Source organism: Solanum dulcamara, chromosome 2 (genome assembly GCF_947179165.1).
Source record: "Solanum dulcamara chromosome 2, daSolDulc1.2, whole genome shotgun sequence".
Taxonomy (NCBI): domain Eukaryota; kingdom Viridiplantae; phylum Streptophyta; class Magnoliopsida; order Solanales; family Solanaceae; genus Solanum; species Solanum dulcamara.
In genome coordinates this window covers 2,501-21,177 of record NC_077238.1, presented here as the reverse complement: position 1 = coordinate 21,177, position 18,677 = coordinate 2,501, and positions in this window count along the sequence as shown.

The window sequence follows — 18,677 nt, the reverse complement described above, 5'->3', positions numbered from 1 at the left end:
GGAAGGCTGAGTGTGCTTCTCCATGGGAGCCCCAGGATATTGCAGCTCTCATAGCAGTTCCAAAGAGGGCCTGCATAAATGAAAAAAGGCCATGGCCAAACAGGTTGAGAAGAACAAAGCCAAAGGTTGGAGTGGATGTAATGAGATTGCTTCTGTGGAGTCCTGGTAGGCAGCTCCAATTTCTGATGGAATAGCTCCCCAGTTTTTGATGTACCTAAACAAAAACAATCAAACAAATACAAACAACCAAACAAACACAAAAACCAGGAGCTAATTGCCATTCTGCACAATTCTTTTGTAGGCCTCTTAGTGAAGGTATTTGTTTTGTTGGTTGTATCTGTATTGTGCTCTAGGTAGGTGTTGATAAAACATGTTAGTGATTCCATCCTGACACCTGCAGCTACACAACAAACAGGAGCCAGCAGGACAGGGGTTGCACAATGGGCTGCTGCAAGTGTTGAGCTTTTAGAGAATTCATGGATGGATTGGAGAAACTGCTGTAGTTTTGTGTGCAGCTCCAATTTTGTGTTGGAGCATGCTTCACAGAACAGAGGATCCTCTCTTGTGATCTGGTTCAAGTTGTTTGTGTGTGGCTCCCCAGTAGTTATTGCACCTAAACAAAAACAAACAAAGGAATACATACAACCAAACAAGTACCAAAAACAATAGGAGTCTCCATTTCTGCACACTCCTTTTGTTTCAGTCATGGAGAGCCCTGTAGCAGTGTTGTCCTCCTTGTATTTGTTGTTAAAGCATGTTGGTGTATATCTCCAACAACCTGCAATTACACAGCAAATAGCCAAAGACAAGCAAGGACCTGTACAGGTTAATAGAAGAGAAAGGATCTCAAAGAGAGTTTTGGAGCCTGTTAGCATTTTCCATGTCGCTCGACTAACGTCTCCTCTTATCCGTTTGAGCTGAAACTTTCTGAAGTTTGCATATATATCCTCTCCTTTATCCATGCAAAGTTTGAAGGCTTGTTTCCCAAGATGGAGCTTCAATTTAGCAAAATTCTTCCTTTTTAATCTTAAGACAGCTAATTGTTTCAAGCTCGCTCGCCTAACGTTTCTAATTATCCGTTTCGGCTGAAATTTCTTGGGCCTTGTCAAAATAACATATGCTACAATCCTGCAAATTTTGGGAGCCTTTGGACAGGCCCACATGATACCCCTCACCCTGCACCTGCTGCCCTGCTGAGGCTTAGAGGCTGCAGGGGGTTTGGAGGATGTATTTGTGCTCTTCTCTATGTATTTGTTGTTGAAGAGTGCTGCTATATCACTCCAAACACCTGCAATAATACAGCAAACAAACCCAAACAAAACATAATATACACAGACTAGCAATAGAGAAAGGACCTCATTAAGAGCCTTGGAGACTGTTATCATTTTCCAAGTCACTCGACTAATGTTTCCAATTCTCCGTTTGAGCTGAAACTTTATGAAGTTAGTATATATATCCTCTCCTTTAGTCTTGCCAAATTTGAAGGCTTGTTTCCCAAGTTGGAGGATCCAAATTACTAAAGACCCTCTCTTTATGCTTAAGGCAGCTGAATGTTTCCATGTCGCTCGCCTAACGCCTCCAATTATCCGTTTGGGCTGAAACTTCTTGGGACTTGTCAAAATAATATATTCTACCATCCTTCAAAGTTTGGGGGCCATTGGACAGGTCCACATGTTACTCCTCACCCTGCACCTGCTGCCCTGCTGAATCTTAGGGGTTGCAGAGTGTTTGGAAGTTGTTTTTGTGCTCTTGTCTATGTATTTGTTGTTGAAGAATGCTAATATATTACTCCAGACACCTGCAATAATACAGCAAACAAGCCCAAACAAAACATAATATACACAAACTAGAAATAAAGAAGGGACCTCAGTGAGAGCTTTTGAGAGTGTTATCATTTTCCAAGTCGCTCGACTAACGTCTCCAATTATCCATTTGAGTTGAAACTTTATGGAGTTAGCATATATATCCTCTCCTTTAGTCCTGCAAAGTTTGAAGACTTGTTTCCCAAGTTGGAGGGTCCAAATTACTAAAGACCCTCTCTTTAGGCTTAAGGCAGCTGAATGTTTCCATGTCGCTCGCCTAACGCCTCCAATTATCCGTTTGGGCTGAAACTTCTTGGGACTTGTCAAAATAATATATTCTAACATCCTGCAAAGTTTGGGGGCCATTGGACAAGTCCACATGTTACTCCACACCCTGCACCTGCTGCCCTACAGCAGGTACTCCAGTGGTGCTCCAAGCTAAAGGGTAATCATGATAGCTGAAGATCTAGGACCCTGCAAAATCAGATTAGTGAAAGAGAAAAAAGAATATATACTATTTCTTACCTCAAGAGGTAAGTTGGTTATTGTGAGCAAGTAATATGTAGGGGAGACTCTCCCTTTTACAGTGGTTCTAACTGTGGGATCTTCAAAGTATTTGTATCTATGCATAAATTGAAGATAGAGTTAGAACAGCAATGCAGCAGATCAGGGGGGTTTCTTGATTCTCTTGAGCTTCCTTCTTCTGAAGCTAGCCATTCCCAGCCTGTCCAGTTCCAGGTGGGCTTTAGCTTCTTTGGGGAGGTCCTGTTTGATGAAGTATAGCTCAGGAGAAGTACATTTGTGGCTGTGCTTGGATAATGCATCAGCAATGGAGTTGGCCTCCCTAAAGGTGTGATTGCATTGAAAAGCCTGGAACTGACAGATGATATTGTGAAGGTTGTCCAGCAGTCCTTTGATGGTCCAGGGAGGCTTTGCTTGATGATGCAGCCACTTGGTGAGAAGTTCAGAATCCACTTCTAGTTCTACCTTGTAGTAACCAAGGTGGAGGCACCAGGAGAGGCCAAAGATAGCTGCTTTAATCTCAGCTTGATTATTAGTACCTGTACCTAAGGGGACAACAAAGGCAAAAATGAGATCACCATAAGAATTTCTTAAGATTCCTCCTCCACCAATGTTGCCAGGGTTCTCAAGAGCACTGCCATCTGTATTTAGTTTCACCCTGTGGCCTGCTGGCTTTATCCATTTCACAGGAGTGATTTGGATAACATGAGAACACTGATCAATCCAAAGGACCAGTTCCTTCCAGCTGGTAGGCCACTTGATATAGGGGAAGGCTATGGTGAGCAAGTTGTGGATATCTTTGTAAATAGAGAATTTGACTCTAGCCAGATTAGAATGTTTTCCACCATATTTAGAGGCACATCTGTTTTTCCAAAGGTTCCAACAAATGGAAATAGGAGTAGCCTGCAGAATAAGCTTGTGAGCATCATTCTTATACTTAGAGTTCCACCACCTCATTCGTTTTATGACTAAAATGCCCTTCCTTGAGAGCTTTCTTTAGAGAGAAGTTTTAGAGAGAAGTTGAAATCATGAAATGAGAAAGTGATCTTTTTTAGGGTTTAGGGTTTAGGGTTTAGGGTTCAGGGTTCAGGGTTCCGGGTTCGGGGTTCGGGGTTCGGGTTCAGGGTTTAGGGTTCAGGGTTTAGGGTTCAGGGTTTAGGGTTCAGGGTTCAGGGTTCAGGGTTCAGGGTTCAGGGTTCAGGGTTCAGGGTTCGGGGTTCGGGGTTCGGGTTTTTTTTTTTTTTTTTTTTTTTTTTTTTTTTTTTTTATGGGAACAGACCCTACACGAGGCTCCCACCTCTCGTGCACAGTCAGGGGTTAAGCAACACCCCAAGCCTTAACATAAATAATCAAAAATAAAAAATACAAGGAGGGGGACATAAACCTTACCTCCGATCCTGTGGTGGTTCATAAATCGGCTAACCTATTAAGGTCGGCTAACTCATCCCCGATACAAAAAGATACTAACTATAACTAGAAAGCAGTAAACCTGTGAGAGGACTCCTCCCGGTACAATTCAACTATGAAAGCATAAATGAGGGAGACTCTCCCCTTCCATGAGAAAAAAGAAAAGTAACCTACACTAGTCCTATTCCAACTATGCTACGTACCAGACATAGCTACATTGAAGAAGAACAAGTATACGAAACTTCTATCTCGCATGGGATGGGAAAATTCTTTTCATCTTTGCTCTTTCAGTCTTGTCGTACCAAGTAAATCCATGTGAAGTGTGCCTTTGCATCAGTATCATGATTATCAGCTATGGGGGCTGAAAAGAGAGGAAATATATGGAGCTATAGTTTTCAACAGCCTTGGAGTTGGTGTGGAGAAAATTGATAGCCTGAATTAGCCAAGGAAGCAAACAAACATGGTTGTTGCAGTCTTGTACCCAATTCCTTGCTGCCTCTATAGTTGCAGTGGTAGCATGATTGTTGTTGCAGGTTAGGTTCAGTAGTAGATACCTATTTTGGTACCTGCACAGGCAAACAACACCAGAAAAACACACAAACAAACTATTGTGTGCTGCATATGCTGTATTCTGCTGCTGTGCTGCATATGGTAGGTACAAATGGTGGTTGATGATGATGGCTGCAGTATCCTTATGATGCCCAGTATTGTGCATCAGTGAACCTGCATTATCAATTAACAGAGGGCCAAGCAATTGTGGGAAGGTAAAAGGCTGATGCATGTTTTTGTGCAACTCCTTGTTGCTTCCATTGTAGTTAGGCTGCTTATTGGTCTTTGTTTTGAGATGGGTAACCTTCTTGGAATACCTGCACAGAAAAACAACACCAACACACTTGTATTTGTTTCTTGTCTGATGCAGGTTGATGGACTTGTTGCTGAGGTGTGTTGATAATGGAGGATGTGGTTGGCAATCTGATTGTTCTGCTTCATAGCAGCCCCAGGTTGCTGCAGCCTTTGTAGCATTTCTGCTCATTGCCAAAGAGATCTGCAGGCTGCTGTATCCATGTTCCTTGTGGAAGTAATGGGATTGGTTTTGTGGAGTCCTGTTAGATATCTCCAAATTCTGATGGAATAGCTCCCCAGTTGTTGATGTACCTGCAGCTACACAACAAACAAACAAATACAAACAAACAAACAAACACAAAAACCAGGGGCTAATTGACATTCTGCACAATTCTTTTGTAGGCCTCTTAGTGAAGGTATTTGTTTTGTTGGTTGTATCTGTGTTATGCTCTATGTAGATGTTGATAAAACATGTTGGTGAGATCATCCTGACACCTGCAGCTACACAACAAACAAAAGCCAGCAAGACAGGGTTTGCACAAAGGACTGCTGCAAGTGTTGAGCTATTATAGAGTGCATGGATGGAGTGGAGACATTGCTTTAGATTTGTGTGCAGCTCCATTTTTGTGTTGAAGCATGCTTCCCAGAAAAGAGGATCCTCTCTTGTGATCTGGTTCAGGTTGCTTATGTGTGGCTTCCCAGTAGTTATTGCACCTAAACAAAAACAAAACCAGGAGTACATACAACCAAACAAGCAACAAAAACAATAGGGGGCTCCATTTCTGCACACTCCTACTGTTTCAGTCATGGATAGTCCTGTAGCAGTGTTGTCCTCTATGTATTTGATGTTGAAGCATGTTGGTTTAAGTCTCCAACAACCTGCAAATACACAGCAAATAACCAAACACAAGCAAAGACCTATACAGGTTAGTAGAGAAGAATGGATCTCAAATAGGATTTTGGAGCCTGTTAGCATTTTCCATGTCGCTCGACTAACGTCTCCACTTATCCGTTTGAGCTGAAACTTCCTGAGGTTTGCATATATATTCATTACTTTAGCCATGCAAAGTTTGAATGCTTGTTTCCCAAGTTGGAGCTTCCATTTAGCAAAATTCTTCCTTTTTAAGGTTAAGACAGCTGATTGTTTCAAGCTCGCTCGCCTAACGTCTAAAATTATCCGTTTGGGCTGAAATTTCTTGGGTATTATCAAAAACATATATGCTACCATCCTGCAAAGTTTGGGAGACTTTGGACAAGTCCACAAGCTACTCCCTACCCTGCACCTGCTGCCCTGCTGAGGCTTAGAGGTTGCAGGGTATTTGGAAGATGTTGTTGTGCTCTTGTCTATGTATTTGTTGTTGAAGAATGCTAATATATTACTCCAGACACCTGCAATAATACAACAAACAAGCCCAAACAAAAAATAATGTACACAGACTAGCAATAAAGAATGGACCTCAGTAAGAGCTTTGGAGAGTGTTATCATTTTCCAAGTCGCTCGACTAACGTCTCCAATTGTCCATTTGAGTTGAAACTTTGTGGATTTAGCATATATATCCTCTCCTTTAGTCCTGCAAAGTTTGAAGACTTTTTGCCCAAGTTGGAGGGTCCAAATTACTAAAGACCCTCTCTTTAGGCTTAAGGCAGCTGAATGTTTCCATGTCGCTCGCCTAACGCCTCCAATTATCCGTTTGGGCTGAAACTTCTTGGGACTTGTCAAAATAATATATTCTACCATCCTGCAAAGTTTGGGGGGCATTGGACAAGTCCACTTATCATTCCACCTCCTGCACCTGCTGCCCTGCAGCAGGTACTCCAGTGGTGCTCCAAGCTGAAGGGTAATCATGATAGCTGAAGATCTAGGACCCTGCAAAATCAGATTAGTGATATAGAAAAAAGAATAAATACTATTTCTTACCTCAAGAGGTAAGTTGGTTATTGTGAGCAAATAATATGTAGGGGAGACTCTCCCTTTTACAGTGGTTCTAACTGTGGGATCTTCAAAGTATTTGTAACTATGCATAAGTTGAAGATAGAGTTAGAACAGCAGTGCAGCAGATCAGGGGGGTTTCTTGATTCTCTTGAGCTTCCTTCTTCTGAAACTAGCCATTCCCAACCTGTCCAGTTCCAGGTGGGCTTTAGCTTCTTTGGGGAGGTCCTGTTTGATGAAGTATAGCTCAGGAGAAGTACATTTGTGGCTGTGCTTGGATAATGCATCAGCAATGGAGTTGGCTTCCCTAAAGGTGTGATTGCATTGAAAAGCCTGGAACTGACAGATGATATTGTGAAGGTTGTCCAGCAGTCCTTTGATGGTCCAGGGGGGCTTTGCTTGATGATGCAGCCACTTGGTGAGGAGTTCAGAATCCACTTCTAGTTCTACCTTGTAGTAACCAAGGTGGAGGCACCAGGATAGGCCAAAGATAGCTGCTTTAATCTCAGCTTGATTATTAGTACCTGTACCTAAAGGGACAGCAAAGGCAAAAATGAGGTCCCCATAAGAATTTCTTAAGATTCCTCCTCCACCAATGTTGCCAGGGTTGTCAAGAGCACTGCCATCTGTATTTAGTTTCACCCTGTGGCCTGCTGGCTTTATCCATTTCACAGGAGTGATTTGGATAACATGAGAACACTGATCAATCCAAAGGACCAGTTCCTTCCAGCTGGTAGGCCACTTGATATAGGGGAAGGCTATGGTGAGCAAGTTGTGGATATCTTTGTAGACAGAGAATTTGACTCTAGCCAGATTAGAATGTTTTCCACCATATTTAGAGGCACATCTGTTTTTCCAAAGGTTCCAACAAATGGAAATAGGAGTAGCCTGCAGAATAAGCTTATGAGCATTATTCTTATACTTTGAATTCCACCACCTCATCAAAAGAGTTCTAAGAGGTGTGTGCTCCTTATTGATACCCAAGGAATCAGAGAAGACTTTCCAAATGTTGGTAGCAAAGGAACCTGTAACAAAAATGTGATCAATAGTGTCTTGGCCAGGTCTATGGCAGCAGTAGCACTGAGAGGGGGTATGACCAAATCTGATCAAGCTCTCATTGGTGGGCAACTTCCCTCTAAAAGCTCTCCAGACCAGGAAGGAGTATTTGAAAGGGATGAGGTTGTGCCATGTGGAAGAATTGAGCTTAGTCTTGGGTCTTTTGGCTCTGATGAGCTCCCATGCTGTGGAACAACTGAACTCCCCAGAACTAGTGAGCTTCCAGCTTGGTTGATCTTGCTGGAGAGGCTGATAGTTGATGTAGGTAGCCAGGATGGTTGACACAAGTTGGGGAGGAGCCTTTTGTATGACAAGATCCACATTCCATTGACCATTGGTCAAGAAGGCAGAAACCTGGATGTTGTTGAACCTGCAACTGTTAGTGGTGAAGAGTGCTAGAGGTCCAACCCCCAGCCAGTTGTCCCACCAGAAGAGGCAAGTACCAGACAAGATTTGCCATTGAATATGAGGTTCCATGTGAGTCTTGTTGTGCATCAGGTGTTTCCAAGTAAGGGATTGGCCAGTATCCCATTTCTTAGTGATGATATTAGCCCTCTGACAATACTTGGCTTTAAGGAAGTCACCCCACAAGGTGTTCTTGGTTCTAAGAGTCCACCATTGCTTGTATTGAAAGGACTTGGCAACATCAGCAATTTGTCTGACCCCTATGCCCCCCTCATCATATGGGAAACTCAGGTTCTTCCAAGAAGACCAATGGTACTTCCTTTTGTCATTCTTCCACCCCCAAAAGAAGTTGGCAGTAATGCTTTGGATTTGCTTGATGGTAGTGGAGGGTGGAGTGCTGGCTGCAAGTAAGTGAATAGGCATGGCTTGGATAACATGTTTGACAAGAGTAACTCTGCCCCTATAGCTCAGGATCTTTGCCTGCCATCCTGTGATCTTATTTACTACCTTTGCAATAAGCTCAGAGTAGTAGATAATTCTCTGCCTTCCAATGTAGATGGGACATCCCAGGTAAGTGATGGGGCTGCTCTTTTGAGTGAAACCAGTAATCTCCTTGATTCTCTGCACAGTAGATTGGAAAGCATTGGAAGGAATCATGAAGTGGCTTTTATGCTTGTTGATCAGTTGTCCAGAGGTCTTTTCATAAGTATCCAAAGTCTCCATGATGAGAGTCAAGGTTTGCCTCCTTCCAGAAGCAAAAATAATGATATCATCAGCAAAGCTAAGGTGGTTAATCTGAGGACCCTTTTGAGACATATAGAAACCATGGAACTGAGGATGATGATGAAGTTTGTTCATAAGTCTAGAGAGAACTTCAGCTCCAAGGATGAATAAGGCTGGGGATAGAGGGTCACCCTGCTTGAGGCCCCTTGTGGAATGAAAGAAACCATGCCTAGATCCATTAACTATGACAGAATACCAATTATCAGACATGATTCTCCATGCCATATCAATGAATCTTTCACCAAAGCCCATTCTTCTCAGAACCAGGCAAGTGTAGGACCAGGAGACCCTATCATAAGCTTTGGCCATGTCAAGTTTGATCACTACATTGCCTCCTATGTTAGGCTTTTTTATCTGGTGGATGATTTCTTGGGCCAGCATGATATTCTCAGATATGCTCCTATTTTTAACAAAACCTGATTGGTTAAGGGAGATGAGGTTAGGCAGAATAGGGGCTAATCTAAGACAAAGGAGTTTGGATATGATTTTGTTAGTAAAATTACTCAGACTTATGGGCCTGAATTCAGAAATTTTGGTAGGGTGCTTTACTTTGGGGAGGAGAACTAAGCAAGCATGAGAGAAATACTTAGGCATAGTCTGACCACAGAAGAAGGAATTGACTACACTAAGGAGGTCTTCTTTGATGATATCCCAGCATACTTGGAAGAATTTGCCATTCATCCCATCAGGACCAGCTGCTGAGTTGGGGTTCATGGCAAAGACCACAGTTTTCAGCTCTTCCATAGATGGGGTGGCTTGGAGGATATCATTTTGCTGGTCAGTAACCATAGGAGTGATGCATTGAAGGTTATGCTGCTGGATGTAATTCTCTTCCCCAGTGAAGATCTGCTGGAAATGCTCACAGGCTGCCTCAGCTATTTCAGCATCACCCTGCACCCATGAGCCTTCCTCAGTCTGAATCCTGTGAATGTACAACTTCCTTCTTCTACCTCTAATCAGGGCATGGAAGTAACTAGAATTCATATCACCTTCTTTAAACCACTGCAGCTGAGTCTTTTGCCTAAGGATAGTATTCTCCATTTTCATATACCTGATGTATTCAGCATTGATGGCATGAAGCTTGGATCTGTTTTCATTGGATTGCATGTTAATCAGGTCCTCTTCAGCTTGTCTAACAGCTTCCTCATACTCTTTAACTTTAGCATAGATATCACCAAATTGGTTCCTAGACCAGTTACTAAGAGTATTAGCAAGCCTCTTCATCTTCATGTGAAAGATCCACATTGGATTACCCTCTATGGACCTGCTCCAGCATTTCTCAACAAGATCCATAAAGGAAGGTTGTTCAGGCCAACAGTTAAGGAACTTGAAGTATTTGATGGGGTTGTGATGTTGATCTATCATTTCCATAAGTAGAGGGCAATGATCAGAACCAACTGAGGGAAGATGAGTTATGGAAGTAAGGGGCATGGTTTCCAGCCATTTATCATTAACCATTCCCCTATCCAGTCTCTTCCATACTCTGGACATGATGCCTCTTTGATTGCACCAGGTGTATTTCTGTCCTGTAAAGCCAAGGTCTTGCAGGCCACTAGCCTCTATAATACTAATGAACTCAAGGCTCTTTCTCATATTATACATGACCCCCCCAAGTTTTTCTTCAGGGTCAGTAATAACATTGAAATCACCTAAAGTACACCATGGAAGAGAGGTAGTGGACTGCTGCAGCATGCTATCCCATAGAGGCCTTCTGAGGTGGTCCTTACACTTGGCATACACAAAAGTAGTAATGAACTGATTAGGGCTCATAACATGATCAATGTCACAAGTGATCAGTTGTTCCTCATTTTCCAAAATAGTGCAGCTCACATCTTTTGTCCAGAAAATCCAAATTTTACCATTAGGATTATGAGTAGCATAGTCCATGTTGAGAAGATTTCTGAAATACTGCAGTTGAGTGTTGTCAGAGAAAGGTTCCAAAATGGCAATGATAGAGATATGATGGATGTTTTTGAGGAATTTAATTCTCTCCATAGCTCCTTGGGTATTAATACCCCTCACATTCCAACTGAGGATGCTAATCATTGACAAGGTTTAAGAGTTTGGAGCCTGGTATTTGGCCTGCCAGTGGGGACAGATGTTGAAGAGGTTTTTGGTTTAGTGCTAAGTCTGGTCCTATGAATCCCTCTAGGAGATAAGCCCTGTGAACTAGTTGCTTGCTTAATTTCATCTTCATGATTATCAGGAGAGGGACTGAAGATTTTGAGCAACTGCTCACTCCCATTATCATTCTCATCATCATCATGTTCTTGCAGGGGCTGGTCATCAAAATCCTCCTCATCCTCAGATTCACACACAGCATACTCATCTGTAAGATCTTGTATGTTGGTGTTGAAGGTGCAGGTAAGCTGAGGCAGATCAGTAACTCTCTCAGGGATGATTTCAGCTGAATTTCTGGGAGGTGTGGGAATGCAATGGGCTTGGAGAGGAGTGATATCCATCCCCACCTGGTCATCATCTAAGACAAATTGTTGACACCCATGCTCCTCTTGCTGTACTGTCACATTGTCCATTTGGGGAGTTTGACATTTGTCAGCTGAGTTCATTTCTTGTATTTTCTTTTTCATGGCTTCTCTTCTTTTCTTGCTCAGTTTATTCTTCTGAACAGTAGAACTTTTTCCACTAATACTGGGATGAGATCCCAGGTCTTTGGCCATGGCCCCTTTGCTAGCTTGCATGGTAAGTTCATTAATATGACTAGTTGCAGGGGTAGGAGTGTGTGTTGGAGTCTTTTGAGCAGAGGTAGCAGGAGCTCTAGAGTCACTCCTAAGTTCATCAATACTCTCATGTATAGCATGAGGGGATACCCCTCCCCTATTGGTTTCCCCTTCCTGCATGTTAGTGGGGTTCTCCTGTACACTTCCAGCCTTTCCTCCTTCAACTACCAGATCAGCAGCAACAATATTACTCTTTGGGAGGTTCAGGGGGGTTGGGATTGATAAGTCAATACCTGAATTCCTTGCAGCATTGGTCCCTTGAGTAATACCTGTTAAGATAGTACTTGTGCATGCAATATGAGGGGATGGGGTTTGTGGGAGAGATAAGTCAATACCTTGCCTCTCAGTTGTAGTGTTTGCCTGCCCTGTTGATGAACTCTTCAACAAAGAGTTCCTCTGGTTGTCTGTAGCTCCTGCAATTTGGTTAGTGGGTTGATCTTGCATAGCAAGATCAACATAAGCATTGGGAATAGAGATAGAAGTAGTAGTTTTACCTGGATTTGCTTTGCTTTGCTGCACTGCAATATACTTACCTTTGGTTAGGACTCCTGCAGCTCTTGTTTCTTGGTTCAGCTGGCCATTAATGTGTCCCTTGTTCTGTTTCCTTTTCTGAGTTTGCCAACCATTGTCCTCCTTGCTAGCCTTATTGTTCTGTGACTGTTGTGGTATATTGGATGTCAAGGGATTTTGGTGCACCTGTAAGTTATCAGATTGAGGTTGGTTGTGTTCTTTGTTCTCTCCCTGAGTTTGGCTTGTATTTTTTGTTGTATTTTCAGAGCTTTTCTTCTTCATTTGTTCTTCATCTCTTCTCTTGATATTACACACATGCACCATATGCCCCTGATGCTTGCAGTACATGCAGTACTCAGGCACACTGTCATATAGAAGTTCCTGCCACCTTCCTATTGTAGGATCACTTTTGTCATGCCCAAGCCATACATGATGGGGTCTCTCTTGTGTAAGGTTGACCTGTACTCTTACCTTAGCAGTGCTTCCCCTAGTCTTCTGAATAGAGGCTGCATCCATGAAAAGTACTTTCCCCACAGGAGCAAGGAGAGTGGTCAGGAACTCCTTATCATAACAGTGCCAGGGGAGTTCAGGAAGGGCAACCCAGACTGGTACAATGGGGGTCTCCTCTTCAGGCCTAAAAGTTGGAGTCCAGGTTTGGATCCTCATAGTTTGGCCTTCTATGGTCATTCTTTGCTTGGTCCACACAGTTGTGTAGTCCAAGTCATTGTCCAAATCAATGTACACATGCCTGGCATTGAAGTGGGCAATTTTGACACCCCCTACCAATTGAGTTTGTAGAATGAAGCTTTTTCTTATTAGCTCCACCTTAGGCATTGTGCTGTTGAATTTTCCAACAAGTGTGTATTTGCACCTTTCAGCTAATTTCACCATGAAATCCTCTTTGTCATAGATGACAGCTGGTAGGCCTTGTCTGGTAGTGTATATAGGAGTAGCTAGATTCAAAGGGACATCATTTTTAGCTTGGTTCAGCCTCAGTTTGGAAGCAAAAGTTTGTATAACAGTGTATGGGGCTGGCTGAGGGACCTGTTCCTTCCTATTAGGGAACTGGTTCTTTGGGGGATTTTTGGTGGTGCTTTCTATTGGCTGGGGCTGGTTACTAACAGTTTTGGGGCCCTGGTTAGTGGGATTTGGCCTATCAAAATTGGAAGAGACTTTAGGGAAACTGTTTTGAATACTTATAGGCTTATTCAGTTGCATCATGTTGTTGACCCTGTTTTGAGAGTTGGTATTAAGCTTGGGATTGATCTGATCAGTACCCTGCATGAACATACTAGGAGCAGTACGAGGGAGTTCAGATGCTCCCCTGGAGTTCAACAAGTTAACATCAACAATTATAGGATTAGAGGGGTGCTCATCTGCACTATGCTTACCAATGTGATAGTTAGACTCATTACCATTAGGCAGCATATTATTATCCAAAACTTGCACCAGATTATTAGGATGCTCAATATGCTTAGAATGTAATTGCATGTCATTAGGAGAACAAGTATACTGACTGTGTATATTGAATTCAAGAGGGGGAGAAGACTTACCTTGTGCTCCTGTGATTGAGCTGCTGCTGTGGGTTTGATTCAATCCTTTTGGTATTTGATCATTGTACTTCATTTGATTATTTTGGGAATGAATACCATTGACAAAAAACTGAGATTGATCATTAGCCAATGTAAGCTCCTCAGTTCGAACCTCACTGTCCCTGTGACTAACTTCTTCAAACAAGTCTTGACGACTTTTTGAATTTGAACTTTTCGGAGACAATTTGGGGTCTGAGTTTTGTCTAAGAAGCCTCCCAACAGCCTTAGGAACATTTTGACATTGATCTCTTGCCAGTTGGGTCACCGGAGCTCCGGCGACATTTTTGTCGTCTTGACGACTTTTCAAATTTGAATCAATTGGTAGTGATTCGAGGCTAACTATATGGCTAGGGACCCTCTCTACACTGTGGAGAACCTGTTGGGATTGGTTTCGTCTCAATTGGATCGCCGGAACTCCGGCAGTCCCACCATTGTTGTCGTCTTGCCGACTTTTCAAATTTGAATCAATTAGTGGTGATTCGATACTAACCTTGTAGCTGGGGAGCTTCTCTACATTGCCACGAACCATTTGTGATTGAATTTGTACGAATTCGTTCGCCGGAGCTCCGGCGACCTCCATATGTGCAGAAGTCGAGTTGAAATTCGAGACTCCCTGGGTTGATTCGAACTGCTGCGTGGTGGTGAGGGGCTTCACATGAGGTGCAGGAGCATTTTGGCTATGGTTTTGAGCTGATATAGTCGCCGGAGGTCCGGCGCCGCCACTGACTTTTTCGCCGGCGATTGATACGCCGGTGAAAATTAGTTCATCAGGTGCGCCTTGGCTTGAGGAACAAAACCCATATGGTCCGACATGTCGAATATCGCCGGAGCTTGGTCGAATTTCCGATCGAAATTCCGGCGCTTGTATCTCTGCACTTCTGCCGATTTTTGTATCATTTTTTTTGGAATTTTTTGCTGTTGATAGTGTATGATTTGAGGAATCATCTTCACAATTCGTTATAACATTTAACAATCCGCGATTTCTCAAAGCAATGATTCTTTCAGCATTCTGCAGCTCTTCACTAGAACATGTAACAGTGATCACTTGTGTGTTTTGTAAATTCGAAGAGCTGTAGTTGGAATCTGAAGGTGAGGTAACTCTCGTTGTGTTCGTATCGACGGAATCTACGATTCCGTCTTTCGAACGAAATTTTTCGAGGTCTGGAGGTGGGTCCCACCCCATTTCGTTTTTTGACTAAAATGCCCTTCCTTGAGAGCTTTCTTTAGAGAGATGTTTGCCAATTATTTAGTTTTTGCTAAGTGGGTTTTCAGGAATTGCCTGATCTCGGGGGTTCAGGGTTCGGGGTTCGGGGTTCGGGGTTCGGGGTTCGGGGTTCGGGGTTCGGGGTTCGGGGTTCGGGGTTCGGGGTTCGGGGTTCGGGGTTCGGGATTCGGGGTTCGGAGTTCGGGGTTCGGGGTTCGGGGTTCGGGGTTCGGGGTTTTGGGGGTTCAGGGTTCAGGGTTCAGGGTTCAGGGTTCAGGGTTCAGGGTTCAGGGTTCAGGGTTCAGGGTTCAGGGTTCAGGGTTCAGGGTTCGGGGTTCGGGGTTCGGGGTTCGGGGTTCGGGGTTCAGGGTTCGGGGTTCGGGGTTCGGGGTTCGGGGTTCGGGGTTCGGGATTCGGGGTTCGGGATTCGGGGTTCGGAGTTCGGGGTTCGGGGTTCGGGGTTCGGGGTTTTGGGGGTTCGGGGTTCAGGGTTCAGGGTTCAGGGTTCAGGGTTCAGGGTTCAGGGTTCAGGGTTCAGGGTTCAGGGTTCAGGGTTCAGGGTTCAGGGTTCAGGGTTCAGGGTTCAGGGTTCAGGGTTCAGGGTTCAGGGTTCAGGGTTCAGGGTTCAGGGTTCAGGGTTCAGGGTTCAGGGTTCGGGGTTCAGGGTTCGGGGTTCGGGGTTCGGGGTTCGGGGTTCGGGGTTCGGGGTTCGGGGTTCAGGGTTCAGGGTTCAGGGTTCAGGGTTCAGGGTTCAGGGTTCGGGGTTCGGGGTTCGGGGTTCGGGGTTCGGGGTTCGGGGTTCGGGGTTCGGGGTTCGGGGTTCGGGGTTCGGGGTTCGGGGTTCGGGGTTCGGGGTTCGGGGTTCGGGGTTCGGGGTTCGGGGTTCGGGGTTCGGGGTTCGGGGTTCGGGGTTCGGGGTTCGGGGTTCGGGGTTCGGGGTTCGGGGTTCGGGGTTCGGGGTTCGGGGTTCGGGGTTCGGGGTTCGGGGTTCGGGGTTCGGGGTTCGGGGTTCGGGGTTCGGGGTTCGGGGTTCGGGGTTCGGGGTTCGGGGTTCGGGGTTCGGGGTTCGGGGTTCGGGGTTCGGGGTTCGGGGTTCGGGGTTCGGGGTTCGGGGTTCGGGGTTCGGGGTTCGGGGTTCGGGGTTCGGGGTTCGGGGTTCGGGGTTCGGGGTTCGGGGTTCGGGGTTCGGGGTTCGGGGTTCGGGGTTCGGGGTTCGGGGTTCGGGGTTCGGGGTTCGGGGTTCGGGGTTCGGGGTTCGGGGTTCGGGGTTCGGGGTTCGGGGTTCGGGGTTCGGGGTTCGGGGTTCGGGGTTCGGGGTTCGGGGTTCGGGGTTCGGGGTTCGGGGTTCGGGGTTCGGGGTTCGGGGTTCGGGGTTCGGGGTTCGGGGTTCGGGGTTCGGGGTTCGGGGTTCGGGGTTCGGGGTTCGGGGTTCGGGGTTCGGGGTTCGGGGTTCGGGGTTCGGGGTTCGGGGTTCGGGGTTCGGGGTTCGGGGTTCGGGGTTCGGGGTTCGGGGTTCGGGGTTCGGGGTTCGGGGTTCGGGGTTCGGGGTTCGGGGTTCGGGGTTCGGGGTTCGGGGTTCGGGGTTCGGGGTTCGGGGTTCGGGGTTCGGGGTTCGGGGTTCGGGGTTCGGGGTTCGGGGTTCGGGGTTCGGGGTTCGGGGTTCGGGGTTCGGGGTTCGGGGTTCGGGGTTCGGGGTTCGGGGTTCGGGGTTCGGGGTTCGGGGTTCGGGGTTCGGGGTTCGGGGTTCGGGGTTCGGGGTTCGGGGTTCGGGGTTCGGGGTTCGGGGTTCGGGGTTCGGGGTTCGGGGTTCGGGGTTCGGGGTTCGGGGTTCGGGGTTCGGGGTTCGGGGTTCGGGGTTCGGGGTTCGGGGTTCGGGGTTCGGGGTTCGGGGTTCGGGGTTCGGGGTTCGGGGTTCGGGGTTCGGGGTTCGGGGTTCGGGGTTCGGGGTTCGGGGTTCGGGGTTCGGGGTTCGGGGTTCGGGGTTCGGGGTTCGGGGTTCGGGGTTCGGGGTTCGGGGTTCGGGGTTCGGGGTTCGGGGTTCGGGGTTCGGGGTTCGGGGTTCGGGGTTCGGGGTTCGGGGTTCGGGGTTCGGGGTTCGGGGTTCGGGGTTCGGGGTTCGGGGTTCGGGGTTCGGGGTTCGGGGTTCGGGGTTCGGGGTTCGGGGTTCGGGGTTCGGGGTTCGGGGTTCGGGGTTCGGGGTTCGGGGTTCGGGGTTCGGGGTTCGGGGTTCGGGGTTCGGGGTTCGGGGTTCGGGGTTCGGGGTTCGGGGTTCGGGGTTCGGGGTTCGGGGTTCGGGGTTCGGGGTTCGGGGTTCGGGGTTCGGGGTTCGGGGTTCGGGGTTCGGGGTTCGGGGTTCGGGGTTCGGGGTTCGGGGTTCGGGGTTCGGGGTTCGGGGTTCGGGGTTCGGGGTTCGGGGTTCGGGGTTCGGGGTTCGGGGTTCGGGGTTCGGGGTTCGGGGTTCGGGGTTCGGGGTTCGGGGTTCGGGGTTCGGGGTTCGGGGTTCGGGGTTCGGGGTTCGGGGTTCGGGGTTCGGGGTTCGGGGTTCGGGGTTCGGGGTTCGGGGTTCGGGGTTCGGGGTTCGGGGTTCGGGGTTCGGGGTTCGGGGTTCGGGGTTCGGGGTTCGGGGTTCGGGGTTCGGGGTTCGGGGTTCGGGGTTCGGGGTTCGGGGTTCGGGGTTCGGGGTTCGGGGTTCGGGGTTCGGGGTTCGGGGTTCGGGGTTCGGGGTTCGGGGTTCGGGGTTCGGGGTTCGGGGTTCGGGGTTCGGGGTTCGGGGTTCGGGGTTCGGGGTTCGGGGTTCGGGGTTCGGGGTTCGGGGTTCGGGGTTCGGGGTTCGGGGTTCGGGGTTCGGGGTTCGGGGTTCGGGGTTCGGGGTTCGGGGTTCGGGGTTCGGGGTTCGGGGTTCGGGGTTCGGGGTTCGGGGTTCGGGGTTCGGGGTTCGGGGTTCGGGGTTCGGGGTTCGGGGTTCGGGGTTCGGGGTTCGGGGTTCGGGGTTCGGGGTTCGGGGTTCGGGGTTCGGGGTTCGGGGTTCGGGGTTCGGGGTTCGGGGTTCGGGGTTCGGGGTTCGGGGTTCGGGGTTCGGGGTTCGGGGTTCGGGGTTCGGGGTTCGGGGTTCGGGGTTCGGGGTTCGGGGTTCGGGGTTCGGGGTTCGGGGTTCGGGGTTCGGGGTTCGGGGTTCGGGGTTCGGGGTTCGGGGTTCGGGGTTCGGGGTTCGGGGTTCGGGGTTCGGGGTTCGGGGTTCGGGGTTCGGGGTTCGGGGTTCGGGGTTCGGGGTTCGGGGTTCGGGGTTCGGGGTTCGGGGTTCGGGGTTCGGGGTTCGGGGTTCGGGGTTCGGGGTTCGGGGTTCGGGGTTCGGGGTTCGGGGTTCGGGGTTCGGGGTTCGGGGTTCGGGGTTCGGGGTTCGGGTTCGGGGTTCGGGGTTCGGGGTTCGGGGTTCGGGGTTCGGGGTTCGGGGGTTCGGGGTTCGGGGTTCGGGGTTCGGGGTTCGGGGTTCGGGGGTTCCGGGGGTTCCGGGGTTCGGGGTTCAGGGTTCGGGTTCAGGGTTCAGGGTTCAGGGGTTCAGGGTTCAGGGTTCAGGGGTTCAGGGTTCAGGGTTCAGGGTTCAGGGTTCAGGGTTCAGGGTTCAGGGTTCAGGGTTCAGGGTTCAGGGTTCAGGGTTCAGGGTTCAGGGTTCAGGGTTCAGGGTTCAGGGGTTCAGGGTTCAGGGTTCAGGGTTCAGGGTTCAGGGTTCAGGGTTCAGGGTTCAGGGTTCAGGGTTCAGGTTCAGGGTTCAGGGTTCAGGGTTCAGGGTTCAGGTTCAGGGTTCAGGGTTCAGGGTTCAGGGTTCAGGGTTCAGGGTTCAGGGTTCAGGGTTCAGGGTTCAGGGTTCAGGGTTCAGGGTTCAGGGTT